Source organism: Grammomys surdaster, unplaced genomic scaffold (genome assembly GCF_004785775.1).
Source record: "Grammomys surdaster isolate TR1022 unplaced genomic scaffold, NIH_TR_1.0 279, whole genome shotgun sequence".
NCBI lineage: Eukaryota > Metazoa > Chordata > Mammalia > Rodentia > Muridae > Grammomys > Grammomys surdaster.
This window is the reverse complement of record NW_021604720.1, coordinates 2,090,896-2,103,857: the sequence shown is the minus strand read 5'-3', so window position 1 is coordinate 2,103,857 and position 12,962 is coordinate 2,090,896.

Genomic DNA, 12,962 nt, shown 5'->3' with positions numbered 1-12,962 from the left:
AGAGAGAGAGAGAGAGAGAGAGAGAGAGAGAGAGAGAGAGAGAGAGATTGCTCATTTGTGTTGTTCTAGATGGAGAGCTAAGATTTAACAAAGATGTCTTGGCTATCTCCCTAGCACCTTACATGCTTTTCAACAGAGTAGGAGATTGTTTTAATTGTCATCATCCATTTTCTGATTTTACACATAGAGAAGTAGAACTCAAAAGGGTTTAATGCATTATCTCCAAATCACACAGCTAATGCAAGAGATTGAGCTATGGTGGCTGTTACACTGAAGTCCATGTCTTTTCCCTGGTAGGACACTTCTGCCTCTTAAGTCTACATCAAGGGAAAAAAAGCCAAGTACTGAGAAATAAAGGGGGCTAAGATGTCTTCAAGTGTTGAGTGACATGAAGAAATCATGCAATCGTTATTGAATTAAGAGAAACAAGTAGTAAATATTTGATTTCTTGGATTGCTTTACTCCTCATACTTTTCTTATTTTACTGTAGTGGTGTGTATATTGATGTGGGTGTCTACATTTGTATATGTAGGTGGACATGTGAGTGCATGCATAGGAAGGCTAGAGCTTGACATTAGGAGTCTTTAGCATTCACTCTCTGTTTTCAGACAAGACCTCTCACTGAACTATGGAGCATGCTACTCATCTAGACTGGTTACCAGTGAACTCCAGAGTTCCTTTTACCTCTTCTTCCCAGCCCTGAGACTAAGCTACCATCCATGGCCTTCAGTTTGGGTATTAGGGACCTAACCTAAGGTTTACATGCTTGTGCAGCCAGCACTTTAGATACAGATTTTCACAGCCATCCTTCTTTTGTTGTTTTGTCAAATTACTCAAAGCAAGCACTCACTACTTTTACAATTAATAGAAAGAAGAAAGAGCTGGTCATGGTGGTACATACCTGTGATTCTAGCACTTGGGATGGGTCAAGGCAGGAATATAGGGAGTTCAAGGCCAGTCTGGGTGATAGGAGATTGTGTCTCAAAAAACTGCAAAAATGGAAGAATGAGGAGGAAAGAAGGAGGGAGGGAAGGAAGGAAAGACAAAGACAGAATTAAAGGAGAAAGAAAGGAAGGAAGGAAGGAAGGAAGGAAGGAAGGAAGGAAGGAAGGAAGGAAGGAAGGAAGGAAGGGGGGAAGGAAGGAAGGAAGGAAGGAAGGAAGGAAGGAAGGAAGGAAGGAAGGAAGGAAGGAAAATTTCTAGAGTCATGCAATGTCATGGGACCGGTACTTGGGAGGTAGTTTGGAAAACAAACTCTAAACTTCTCTTTCAGAATTACCACTTACTTCTGACTTAGTGAATTCAGTTTTGAAAATGTCCAGGATCACATGGTCACCTTGTAATTTTCTTCCTTCGTGCCTTCATCTTTGAACAGATAATCACCCCTATCACACATCCAGAATGAGCTATCTTGGTAAATAAAATAATGGATTTACTGAGCTCTGGACAAAGGGCTCGTGAACAGAGGACACTGTTTTAAGTTGCAAGCCGGTATACAGACAACCATTGCTTGTAGCCCACAAAGCTTAAAACACATTATTAAAAAGTCAGGAAAAAAAAGAAAGACATGATTGAAATGATTGTGATGTTATATGTAGCTCCAGAGTTTGGTATGTCACAATATCATAGTAAGAATTGTTTTCTATACAAATCAGCCTTTGCTGTTTAATGTTAAGCATGAAGCCACATCTAATCTTTACACTGTAAACCTATGCTATGAGATGAACATACACATAACTTCTTGAAGTTTAGAAAAAAAGAATTTTCTTTGTTGTATTCAACGGTTTATGTGTATTGTTTTATTATATTATTACATGGCAGTTTTAAGGACAGGAGAGCTGACTTAGTGGCTAAAAGCACTTAATGCTATTCAAGAGACTCCAGGTTTGGAAGCTCACAACTGTCTGTAACTCCAGTTATAGGAATACTGTTATATCCAATACTCTTTCGTCTCTGAGCTCTACACACTGGTGGCTCACATACTCACATACAGACACAGATACATGTAGTTAAACACACATATACATAAATGTAAAATTTACAAAACTTCATTTAATCCACTAGCCTAGAAATTGACATGTTTAATACTCTTCTGTGCTCTAAATGAAAGGAACAAGATGCCAAAGAAACTTCATCTGATAGAGGGCTAATTTCCAATATATACAAAGAACTCAAGAAATTAGACTCCAGACAACCAAATTACCCTATTAAAAAATGGGTATAGAGCTTAACAAAGAATTTTCAACGGAAGAAACTTGAATGGCCGAGAAGAACCTAAAGAAATGTTCAGCATCCTTAGTCGTCAGGGAAATGCAAATCAAAACAACCCTGAGATTCCATCTCACACCAGTCAGAATGGTTAAGATTAAAAACTCAGGTGATAGTAGATGCTGGTGAGGGTGTGGAGAAAGAGGAACACTCCTCTATTGTTGGTGGGACTGTAAGATGGTGCAATCACTTTGGAAATCAGTCTGGTGGTTCCTCAGAAAATTGGACATAGCATTACCTGAGGATCCAGCTATACCACTCCTAGGCATATACCCAGAAGATGCTCAAACATATAACAAGGACATATGCTCAACTATGTTCATAGCAGCCTTATTTATAATAGCCAGGAGCTGGAAAGAACCCAGATGTCCTTCAACTGAGGAATGGATTCAAAAAATGTGGTATATTTACACAATGGAGTATTACTCAGCTATTAAAAACAATGAATTCAAGAGGTTCCTAGGTAAACGGATGGAACTAGAAATTATCATCCTGAGTGAGGTAAGCCAATCACAAAAGAACACACATGGTATTCACTCACTGATTATTGGATATTAGTCCAGAACCTTGAAATGCCTAAGATCAACTCACAGGCCACATGAAGCTCATAAAGAAGGAAGACCAAGTGGGAGTGATTCGGTCCTTCTTAGAAGGAGCAACAAAATACTCAAGGGAGCAAATATGGAGACAAAGTGAGGGACAGAAACTGAAGGAGGGGCCATCTGAAGACCACTCCACCTGAGTATCTATCCCATGTGCAGTCACCAAAGGTAGATGCTGATGTGGAAGTCAGGAAGTGCATGCTGATAAGAGCCTGATATGGATGTCTCCTCAGAGGTCTTCAAGAGTCAGACATATTCAGAGGCAGATGCTCACAACTAGCCATTGAACTGATCATGGGGTTCTCAATGGAGGAGTTAGAGTGAGGACTGAAGGAGCTGAAAGGGTTTGCAGCACCATGAGGAGAGCAACAATACCAACCAACCACAGCTCCCAGGGTCTAAACCACCAGCCTGGGAGCACCTAGGGAGGGATCCAGGGCTTTAGTTGAATATGTAAGAGTGGAGGGCCCTGCTGGGCATAGGTAGAAGAGAACCTTGACCTCATGAAAGCTGGACGCCCCAGAGTGTGGGAATTTTGAGGGTGGGGAGGTGGGAGGGGGTAGATAGAGGTTACATCCACAGAGAAGAAGGAGGAGGGGTGAGGGGATTGGGAGTTCCTGGGTGGGTGGGGGATGGGGTAAGGGGACAACATATGAAATGTAAATAAAACATCCAATAAAAAAATTAAAAAAAAAAAAGAAACTGTGCACAATGTTGATGTTTCTTTCTTGGAGTGGAACTGGGAAGGAAAGTTGCATCTGAGATTCGTCGTCTTTGTGGAAACATCCAGCTACAGATTCATGTGGAAGAGGAGTCACCCAGAACAGAAGCAGTTCTCCCAGGGCTCTGGCCTATAAAGAGTCAGAGAAACAATGGGTCAAACATGGCACAGTGCATATGTCATTCAAGACTTTTATCCCAATAGCGACATGAGAGAAGCGAGGCATCAGAGGAATGAAATGCTGTGCCACAAAGAGACTGGAGAAGGACAGATAATATGGAAAACAGTCATTACAGTAGTATCAGTGAACTGTGAAAGAAGCCTCCAGCAATGTAATCCCAGTAAGGATGAGGCAAAGAACAGTAAGAGGCATAAGATGCATCCAGAAGGTAAAAAGAAATTCTGCCATCAGCAGCCCTAGTAATCTCTTTTCTCTTGATGAAGGCAATGAACTCTGAAAAGGAGCTAGTAAACAGGGCAAGCCAGGTGTGTCCAATCTCACCACATGAAGTTTGCGTAGGTTGATTTTCTTATGTAGCTCAGGCTGTCTCAAACCGTCTCAAGCTTTTTGAGTTGCTTGATGGAATTATAGGTCTGTACCACCATTTATGGCAAACATGAGATTATTTATGTATTCGTTCATCTTACTCTCTCTCTGTGGGTGGATGTGGGGTGTGTGTGTGTTGGCATGTTATGTTTGTGCATACAGGTGCATGTAGCATGGTATCTGTGAATAGGTCACAAGACAGCCTTTGATTTTGGTTCTTGTTCTCCATCTTGTTTGAGTAAGGGTATCTTGTTATTGATCAGTGTGTATGCCAGATTATCTGTCCCATGTGCTTTTAGGTATTTCCCTGTCTCTGCCTCCCATCTTTCTGTAGGAATGCGGAGATAACAATATATGACCATATTAGCTGTAAATGGATCTTGGGAATCCAAATTCAGGGTTTCATGCTTGCATGACAAGCATGATATTCACTTCACACAGACATTCACTTCTAGCCTCAAATGACTTTTAAAAATATTTATTTTATATTTAGTTATGTGTCTGTGTTTGTGTATGTGTACTTGCAGGTGTCGCCATCACCTGGAGCTGATGTTACAGAACATTGCAAGCTTCCTGATGAGGGTGCTGGGAATTTAACTCAGGTCCTCCACAGGAACAATATGAGCTTAAAAAAAAAAAAAAAAGCTGCTGAGTCATCTCCCTAGCCACACATGGCTAAGCGGAAACTCTCTGTGTGGGTTGATGGGAAAAGATGTGATTACTGACAGCAATCAGAGAGATTTGGCTTTCCTGGCTTTGGATAGGCAGGAATGCACCACACATCTCACTTGATCAGAAAGAAACCTCCAAAGTTTCAGGGGACTTCAGCATGATTACCAAGAAGCTATCGTTTTGTTCCAGAGATGCTATTGTTGTGAAGATTTCATACAAATAGAGCCCTACAATATATGGCAGGTGTGATTCGCTTCTTTCACATAACCTAGCACTTTTGAGGCTCATTAATCTTGTGTCACTACCTTTTACTGGTGAGTAATTGTCAACTGTGTGCATATGCTATGTTCTCCTCATTAGCTGCAGAACACTGTTGTTCCTACTTTTTGGCTGTTGTGAATGTTATGAATATAATATGTTGCTCTACGAATTGACATCCATGTTGTATGAACATTTCCTTGGCTATGTACCTGGGAATGGAATTTCTGGACCATGCGGTATGACTTTAAGATCTTGAGCTGACATACTGTCTTGCAATATGGAAGCATTATTTTACATTCCCACCATCAACGTGTAAGGCTCTAATTGCCACATGATTTACGTTGCTCATGTGTAAATGCCTCATTTACATTGTTCAACAAAACTTTTTCTTCCTCAACTTTCTTCTTCTCCTCTTCTATTTTTTTTTCCAAGTGGGTGTAAAGTGACATCTCATTGAGATTTTGATTTGCATTTCCAAGACTGTAATGCAAATTTTTGTGTGCTTGTTGACATTTTTGGTACTGTATACGATGACTATTCAGGTCTTTCGCCCTCTTTTAAACCGGATTCTCTGTTCTTTTATACTGTTTAATTGGATGTGGTCCTTCTCATATTTTCTAGACATTTCTTATCACATGTGTGTGACTAATCTTGGTGGTCAGCTTGACACAAACGGAAGGAGGGAAGTAGGATTGAAAACCTTCTCAGATCTGCCTGTGGACATAGCAGTGGGACATTTTCTTGATTGCTAATTGACGTAGGAAGGGCCCAGGCACTGTAGACTAATATTTAAGCAGATTGACCTGTTCTTTATAAAAATGCTAGCTGAAAAGAGCAGTGAGTAGCATTCCACCGTGATTTCTACTTCAAGTTCTTGCTTTGCAGGGATGCCTATGCTTCTTGAGTTCCTGTCCCATTTGAGTTTTTACCATGGTTTCCCTCAAGAATGGAACATGTAATTCGATATAAATACTCCCCTCTCCAAGTTGTGTTTGTTCATGGTGTTTTATCACAACACCAGAAAGCAAACTGGAACAACATATTTGATTTGAAAACATATACCCACATTATATGGGCTATTTCACTTTTTTGATGGTTCCTTTTGAAGCACAAAAGTTTTTAATTTTGATAAAGACTAGCTCATCAAATGTATTTCTCATATCTTAAACTTTGATACGTGTGGATCATTAATGACTTTCTGAGGTTACTGAGCATACTCCTGTGATTTTTTAAAAGAATAATATTGTTTTACAAAAACTTTATTTTAGGTTTCCTATAGCATACTTAGACTTCTACTTATTATTTACTCCCTGTTATCCTCAGATCTCTTGTACACTGTGGACTAATTTTTATATGTGCTGTGATTATAACTAGCACTTTCAGGAACCAATTGTCAGAGGGCTTACTCTTCCTCAAGTTCAGCTGCCTTGACACCCAACAACTGAAAACCAGTCATTCCCATATGTAAGATTTCATTTCTATTTTTAAAATTCTATTGCATTTATCTATTTTTAGATATATTTATTATTTACTTCCTGTTACCCTCAGACATCTAATACACTGTGCTGATACACCATCTCGACTACTGTACCTCTTCATTTAGTTTCTAAACAAATATGTGTAATTCTTCCAACTTCCGAAATTTGAATGATATACTCTAGCTCTTTGTTATCAAGCTGGTATCATCCTCTGTGTATCTATATGACTTTTAGTTTGAGCCTCTCAATTTGTATAGAAAAGACCAACTTGTATTTTAGTAAATTATGAAAGAAATCTATATATTAATTTAAAACAAACCTTAGCAATATTAAACCTTCTAACCTGTAGAATGTGTTTCCTCATTTGGTTAAGTTTATTCCAATGTGTTTTAGAATGTATCCACTGTTAGAATTTGAACAGAAAAAAAAAAAGAGGGAGGACACAGAGTGGAGTAGCTTTTTCTAGATCTCTAATAAAGTAACGTGTCTCTTCTTCACTGAAGACAAGTAAGAGGAGGCTAGAGAAAAGAGGGATAGAAAGACAACTGGAAGTATGATTTTCATAGTGTTCTTCTCCAGTAGCAGAAGTTCCTATTAGGAAACATGGTTGAGGGAGGATAAGCATCATGATTTAGATTGAATACACATAGGAGAGCATTTCAGAGAAGCAGAATGAGATTATTTGGATATGTTTAATATAATATGCCAACAAAATATGTTGTAGTATATAAGTTAAGATCTTCTAGGGGTCAAAAGTACAGGTAGAGGGGTTATCCTCATTAATAACAACAAAACAGCATCCATTCCCACAGTAGAGGGGAATATTATATGTCAGTGCACATCCAGTGGGATCACTCTTAGGAAATTGTGGCAAGGCTTCCATCAGAAGAGACCACATAGTGTTGATTGGTGATACTGAGGACTGTATTGTATTGTATTGTATTGTATTGTATTGTATTGTATTGTATTGTATTGTATTGTATTGTATGACTGTATTGTATGGCACACTGAGGATGTGTGCCATAGTGGATGTTACTGAGGGAGAGGTGAGTAAGTGATGTCACATATCCTAAATCTCAAGAGCCAGGGAAATAAGCCTGATGGAAGGAAGGACTTTATTTCAGCTAATGTCCTTTGCAATTCTTTCTTCTATCCAAGAAGTGGCCACAATCAGTAACATTGCCCTCTATTTGGAATGGAGGCATTTGAGAATTACCTGATGGTTTCCAGCCAGTGACACAGCCAGATGCTGTCTTAATTTTCCCACAAGGCAGTCTAGTGTTTCCAGTTCTGTTCTGCTACAAAAAGCCAAAGATGATTTCCTCTCCCAGCTGCCTAGTGTTGACAGCCTGAAGTATTTTCTTACAGTCATATGACTGTTAATATAATTCAGAATAAGACTCCAGGCAGGAATTTGTACCATCATATTAGACAAGGTCATTGTACTAATCCTGAACTGTGACGAGAGTGGAGCAAGATGCAACTGGCAAGGCTGACCTTTGTCATGTGGTGTGCAAGGGCATGTGGCAAGTGGTCCCAACTTAGCTTAAAATAAGAACCTCTAACATCTGGTTATTACAAGATGAGTGAGGAGGAAAGGTTTTGCACCATAAATTATCATAGGGTTAATTGTGTTCAGAATAAGCTCGCAAGCTTTCCTATAAAGGATTTCAGAATATTGTAGGTGCTTGTACTCGTGTGTGTGTGTGTGTGTGTGTGTGTGTGTGTGTGTACCTCAGCAACTTCATAATCACATTGTAAGTCAAGTTGAAGAGGGAACACTTAATACAGTCTGTATTAAGGAAGGAAACATATGAGAGCTAAAGGAATAAGCTAAAGAAAGTTGAGTTGAGTGGGTATCACTCATCAGAAAGTCAAGCTGCTAACCACCAGATAATGCCCATGTGGTAGATGAATACACTGATGCTGGGTTAAGTACTAAGTGTGTGCTCTTGAGTGTGTTTTAAAGAAAATGAGGAGTGTGTCTTAGAGTGTTTTCAGGAAATATGATTGGTAATATGGCACAAAATTAATTTTGGTGGAAACTCAAGATGTATTTTAATTTTAATTTCCCATGCTTTTAAAATATCAAATATTTCAACTCATATTTGATTATCAGGGTTAGAGACACTTAACTGAGTAATGGACTCAAGTTAAATGATGGAAAAATGACTGTTTGGTCCTAGTAATAATGCCGCTGTTTGAGCTACTGCTTACTAAGCCCTTTATATGCATCTTATCAACTAAACTTTCCAAGCTGGCACTGTTATTTATGGAAGTTACTCTAGAGATCTCTGTTTAAGGAACAAGGAGACGGGTAGCATACTGAGGGTTAGGCCTCTGGAGTCTGCTTCTTAGCTCTGCTCCATTGTGGCACTTAGCTTACTCTGTGATTATATGATTATGTCCCCATGCCTCAGTTACCTCTGGATGAAATAAGAATGGTTGATAACACTAGTCTCATTGGAGCTTAAAGATGAAATGATACTTGACACAGAAGACTTGGAAAATGATGCTAAATTTATAGGAAATAATAATAGAAATATATAGGAAAAATATATAATAAAAAATACTCTTGTTGGTCTGTTACTGAAGTAGATTATAATGGCTGTTTGAAGGGGCAATGTCCATGGGTTCACATACTTGGACACCTGGTCCCAGGTTAGTGGCACTATTTGGAGGGGTTATGTGACCTTTGGGAACCTTGCTGGAGGAAGGAAGTTGAGAGTTTATGGCCTACCTTGCTTCCACTTTGCTCATTCTGTTTGGTGCTTTCTGTTAAAGATGTGATCTTTTAGCTCCCTGGTCCAACTGCCTGCTGCCAGCTTCTCTTGCCATTATGATCTCTATGAGCTCTATATCTGAAACCAGAAGCCAAAGTAAATTCTTTCTTCTACTTTATATCTCCCTTGGGAGCACTATTGGCAAGAAAAGAAAAGAGCCGCAGGCAGCTGTAATAGTGGGGGAAACATTTTAAAAATCATCATGTCCAATAAAATAAGATCTAGAGAAAAGATGGCACTCTATGTAATTCCAATAAATTTAAATCTAGAAAAAATAAAATTGATCTAGAATCACTCATTCTCTTGTGAAGAAAGAGACTTTTTTCTGATTATTAGATTTTATTTTTTGTTTTATGTTAGTTGTCTCTTTGTTAATATGCTCATATAAATGTAGATTCCTTCAGTGGCCAGAGAAAGGTGCTGACATCCCTGGAACTGGAGTTATAGGAGGTAGTGAGCTACCCCATGGTGCTTTGCAAGAGCAACCAGCACTCAACCACTCATCCTTTTCCCCATCCCCAAGAAAGACTTCAGACAGTGATGGTTTTACAAATCAATCAGGACCTAACAAATCATATACTTTAATATATGTGGTTTATTATACTTTATGTCTCAAATGTGTTTTAAAATCCCACAGTGTATTTTTTGATATATTTTTAAAAAATCACTTTCTTTAAAATACATTATCAATTCTTTTCCTTTAAGGACATTTTGGATATTATAACTGTGTACCATATTAATACTAGAATTTGTGACAAAGCTTTACTTTTATATGCATGACTGCCCACTCCTCAAACTCCATAAATGTGTTGCTATTATGATAAACATAAATGTGTTGTTACTATGATAAGCTGCCTTGAATATGTACTTGATTTGGAAAGAATACATTATTATGGCATGGAGTCTCCTACATCATGACTATGGTCTGCCTTCATTTATTCAGGTTGTTTTTAATGCTTTCCCAGTGCTTTGTAATTGACTCTCATTTATTGAGTATCTAACCCACAGAACAGTAGATCAGAAGAATGAACTGCCTAAGACATGAGCTATTCTAAGGGCTGCATCTGAACTCCAGGAGACCTACCAAAATTAGTGATTTCCTCCTAGGAATTTTAGCTCAGGGAAATACATTTTTGCCCTGAGTTCTTCATATTGCCTCTTTGCTTTGCCATAAGACGAATTTTAAAATTTCTTTTTGCAAGCAGAGCCTCTCTTGTATTATGAGTATCTGAGCCTGCTGGGAACACAGGAAGAAAAGCCTAGGTATAATGAAGGAACAGCAAACGGAACGTGGGAGCTTAGGAGAAGCTTACATGGCGAACGTTTACAAATAAGCTCAGCTTTTCAGAACTTTCTGACCTTCAACATTCACATCTTAAAAGTGATATATGTAGAAGGAAAGATTATTTAGGTTTAACCTCGAGGAGACAGACTTAGCTTGGAGATGTCCAGAATATATTTATTGTTATAGTATCTATTGGACACTATGAATATTTTTTAAGTTAAAAAAATTAGGAAAAATAACTTCAAGAGGTTTTGAATGAAAGAGAAGGATTGAAGTTTCAGAAAGGCTGTACAAAAAATAATAGAAAACTTGGTTAGCCTTGGATACAGCATGTTCTAACCGATAATAATAGAAGGAACCAATACAATTATAAAAATAGATTCATGTTATGTAGGCAATGCCTGCAATTTCTTACCCCATAGAGTAAAAAGAGAGTATAGAAGGAGGACGTTTTCTTTGAATGTTGCAGATGACATTCTCGTGCAAGGTGAAAGAAATATCACACTCAAATCCCATGTACTCTTAGATAAAATTCCTTTGAAAACTGGGGCTCAGGTTAAAGTAATTCTCATGTGGAATGTTAGTTCTGTAAGAAAAAGTGACTATTTTTTTAAGTTAAGTATTTGGCTATAATAGAACACTATAGGAATTTATGTGTTAACAAATTATTTAAAAAGGAAGGAATAAATATAATTATTCTGGGGCTTGTTCTCCTGCTAGAGTTAAGTAAACATAAAAACGATTGTAAAGAGTTTAAATTGTAGTTTGCAATCACATAATGTTGCTATCCCATGAATTAAAGTATGTTTGACCTCAGGTTCCAATACTACAGAGTGGTGGTTAATTTCCTGTGTTATTATTGGGACTCCTCTACTACAGGTATACGAACAATCTACAGCCAAGAAGATTTCTTGTGGGATAAGTTTCAATCTGGTTTCAACAAGTCCAGTATTCCCTAAAGTCCTGGGGTCTGCTACTACTTACATGGAGCTGCTGAGGCTTAGGAATGTTAACTAAGGTTTATCTAAGTTTAGCCTCAACCTGCCCAAGCATTAAGCCATCTCCATCTTCTCTTTATTACCACATCAAGTTCAAACTTTTGCTTTAGACTCTTCAAAAACATGACACAAGTTACTGTCCAAAGGAAGTGGATGGCTATGACCTTCTGATAATTGATAGATATGTGCCAGATAATTCTTCAAAAAGGAACCTCACTATCAATCTTTGTGCATGAGAAAACAAATGGGATGGAATAAGAATTGTTATCTTTGAAACATCTAAGCGTTCATGTTACTTGAGCTTTGGGTGGCTAACATTGCTATCTTGACAGAATCAACTTAGAAATAAACCTCTTGGGCATGCTTGTAAAAGATTTTAATGGACTAGGTTAATTGACGTGGGAGGATCCACTGTGGATATCACCATTCTATAGGCTGGGCTTCTTCACTAAACAAAAAGGAAATGGTAAGCTGAGCATAAATATTCATAGTTCTCTGCTTTCTGACTGGGAATACAATGTTAGCAGCTCCTCAAGCTTCTACCTTCATGACTTCCAGGCACGGTGGACTGTGTACCTCTGAACCATGATACTGTCTTTAAAAATATGACTTGGTCTTCATATTGGCCTGTATGTGACTTTCAAGTTGTTTTCCAAAGAACGCTCTAAAGACAGGTTATAGATGTATCATTTCAAAGCCAAAGACTTCATGTGACTGTATCATTTATCTACTAACATTCACTAAACGTGAATGCATTTTATGAAATTCCACTGTCCTGATGGAGAACATCGTGTCAAGTCACCTCCATCTGCAACCTTATCTTCAGCTCCTTAGCAAGCAGAATAAACATACAAAAGAGGAGCTCATTTGCTAGTATTCATTGAAATATAAAATGGAAATTCTGCTCTGGGAATAATGCAAGGGCTTTGACTCAGAGATTTTTAGATTTGTAATGAGATAAAAACATAGTAAGTTTGTAGAAACATAATGTACACATCTACTATGCAGTCTCATATAAACTACATGAAACTAAGATCTGATCAAAGCAATGGATGCTAACCTATATAATGCAGGTAGGTGAGCTGAAGTTGTGATCAGGCAGGACCTGATAAAACAAGAATGGTTTACCAAATCTTTAGCCAAATACCTCAAATAAAGTGGGGGCTTGAATATAAAGCGTACATGATCAGTTTTGATTTCAGGTAGCCCTTTCCCCCAGTAAACCATAAAGTGGAGAACACACTTAGTTTTTTTCAGTTTAGAGGAAAGAGTAAGATTCTATGAGATGATGTGTCCACACATCTATCTATCTATCTATCTATCTATCTATCTATCTATCTATCTATC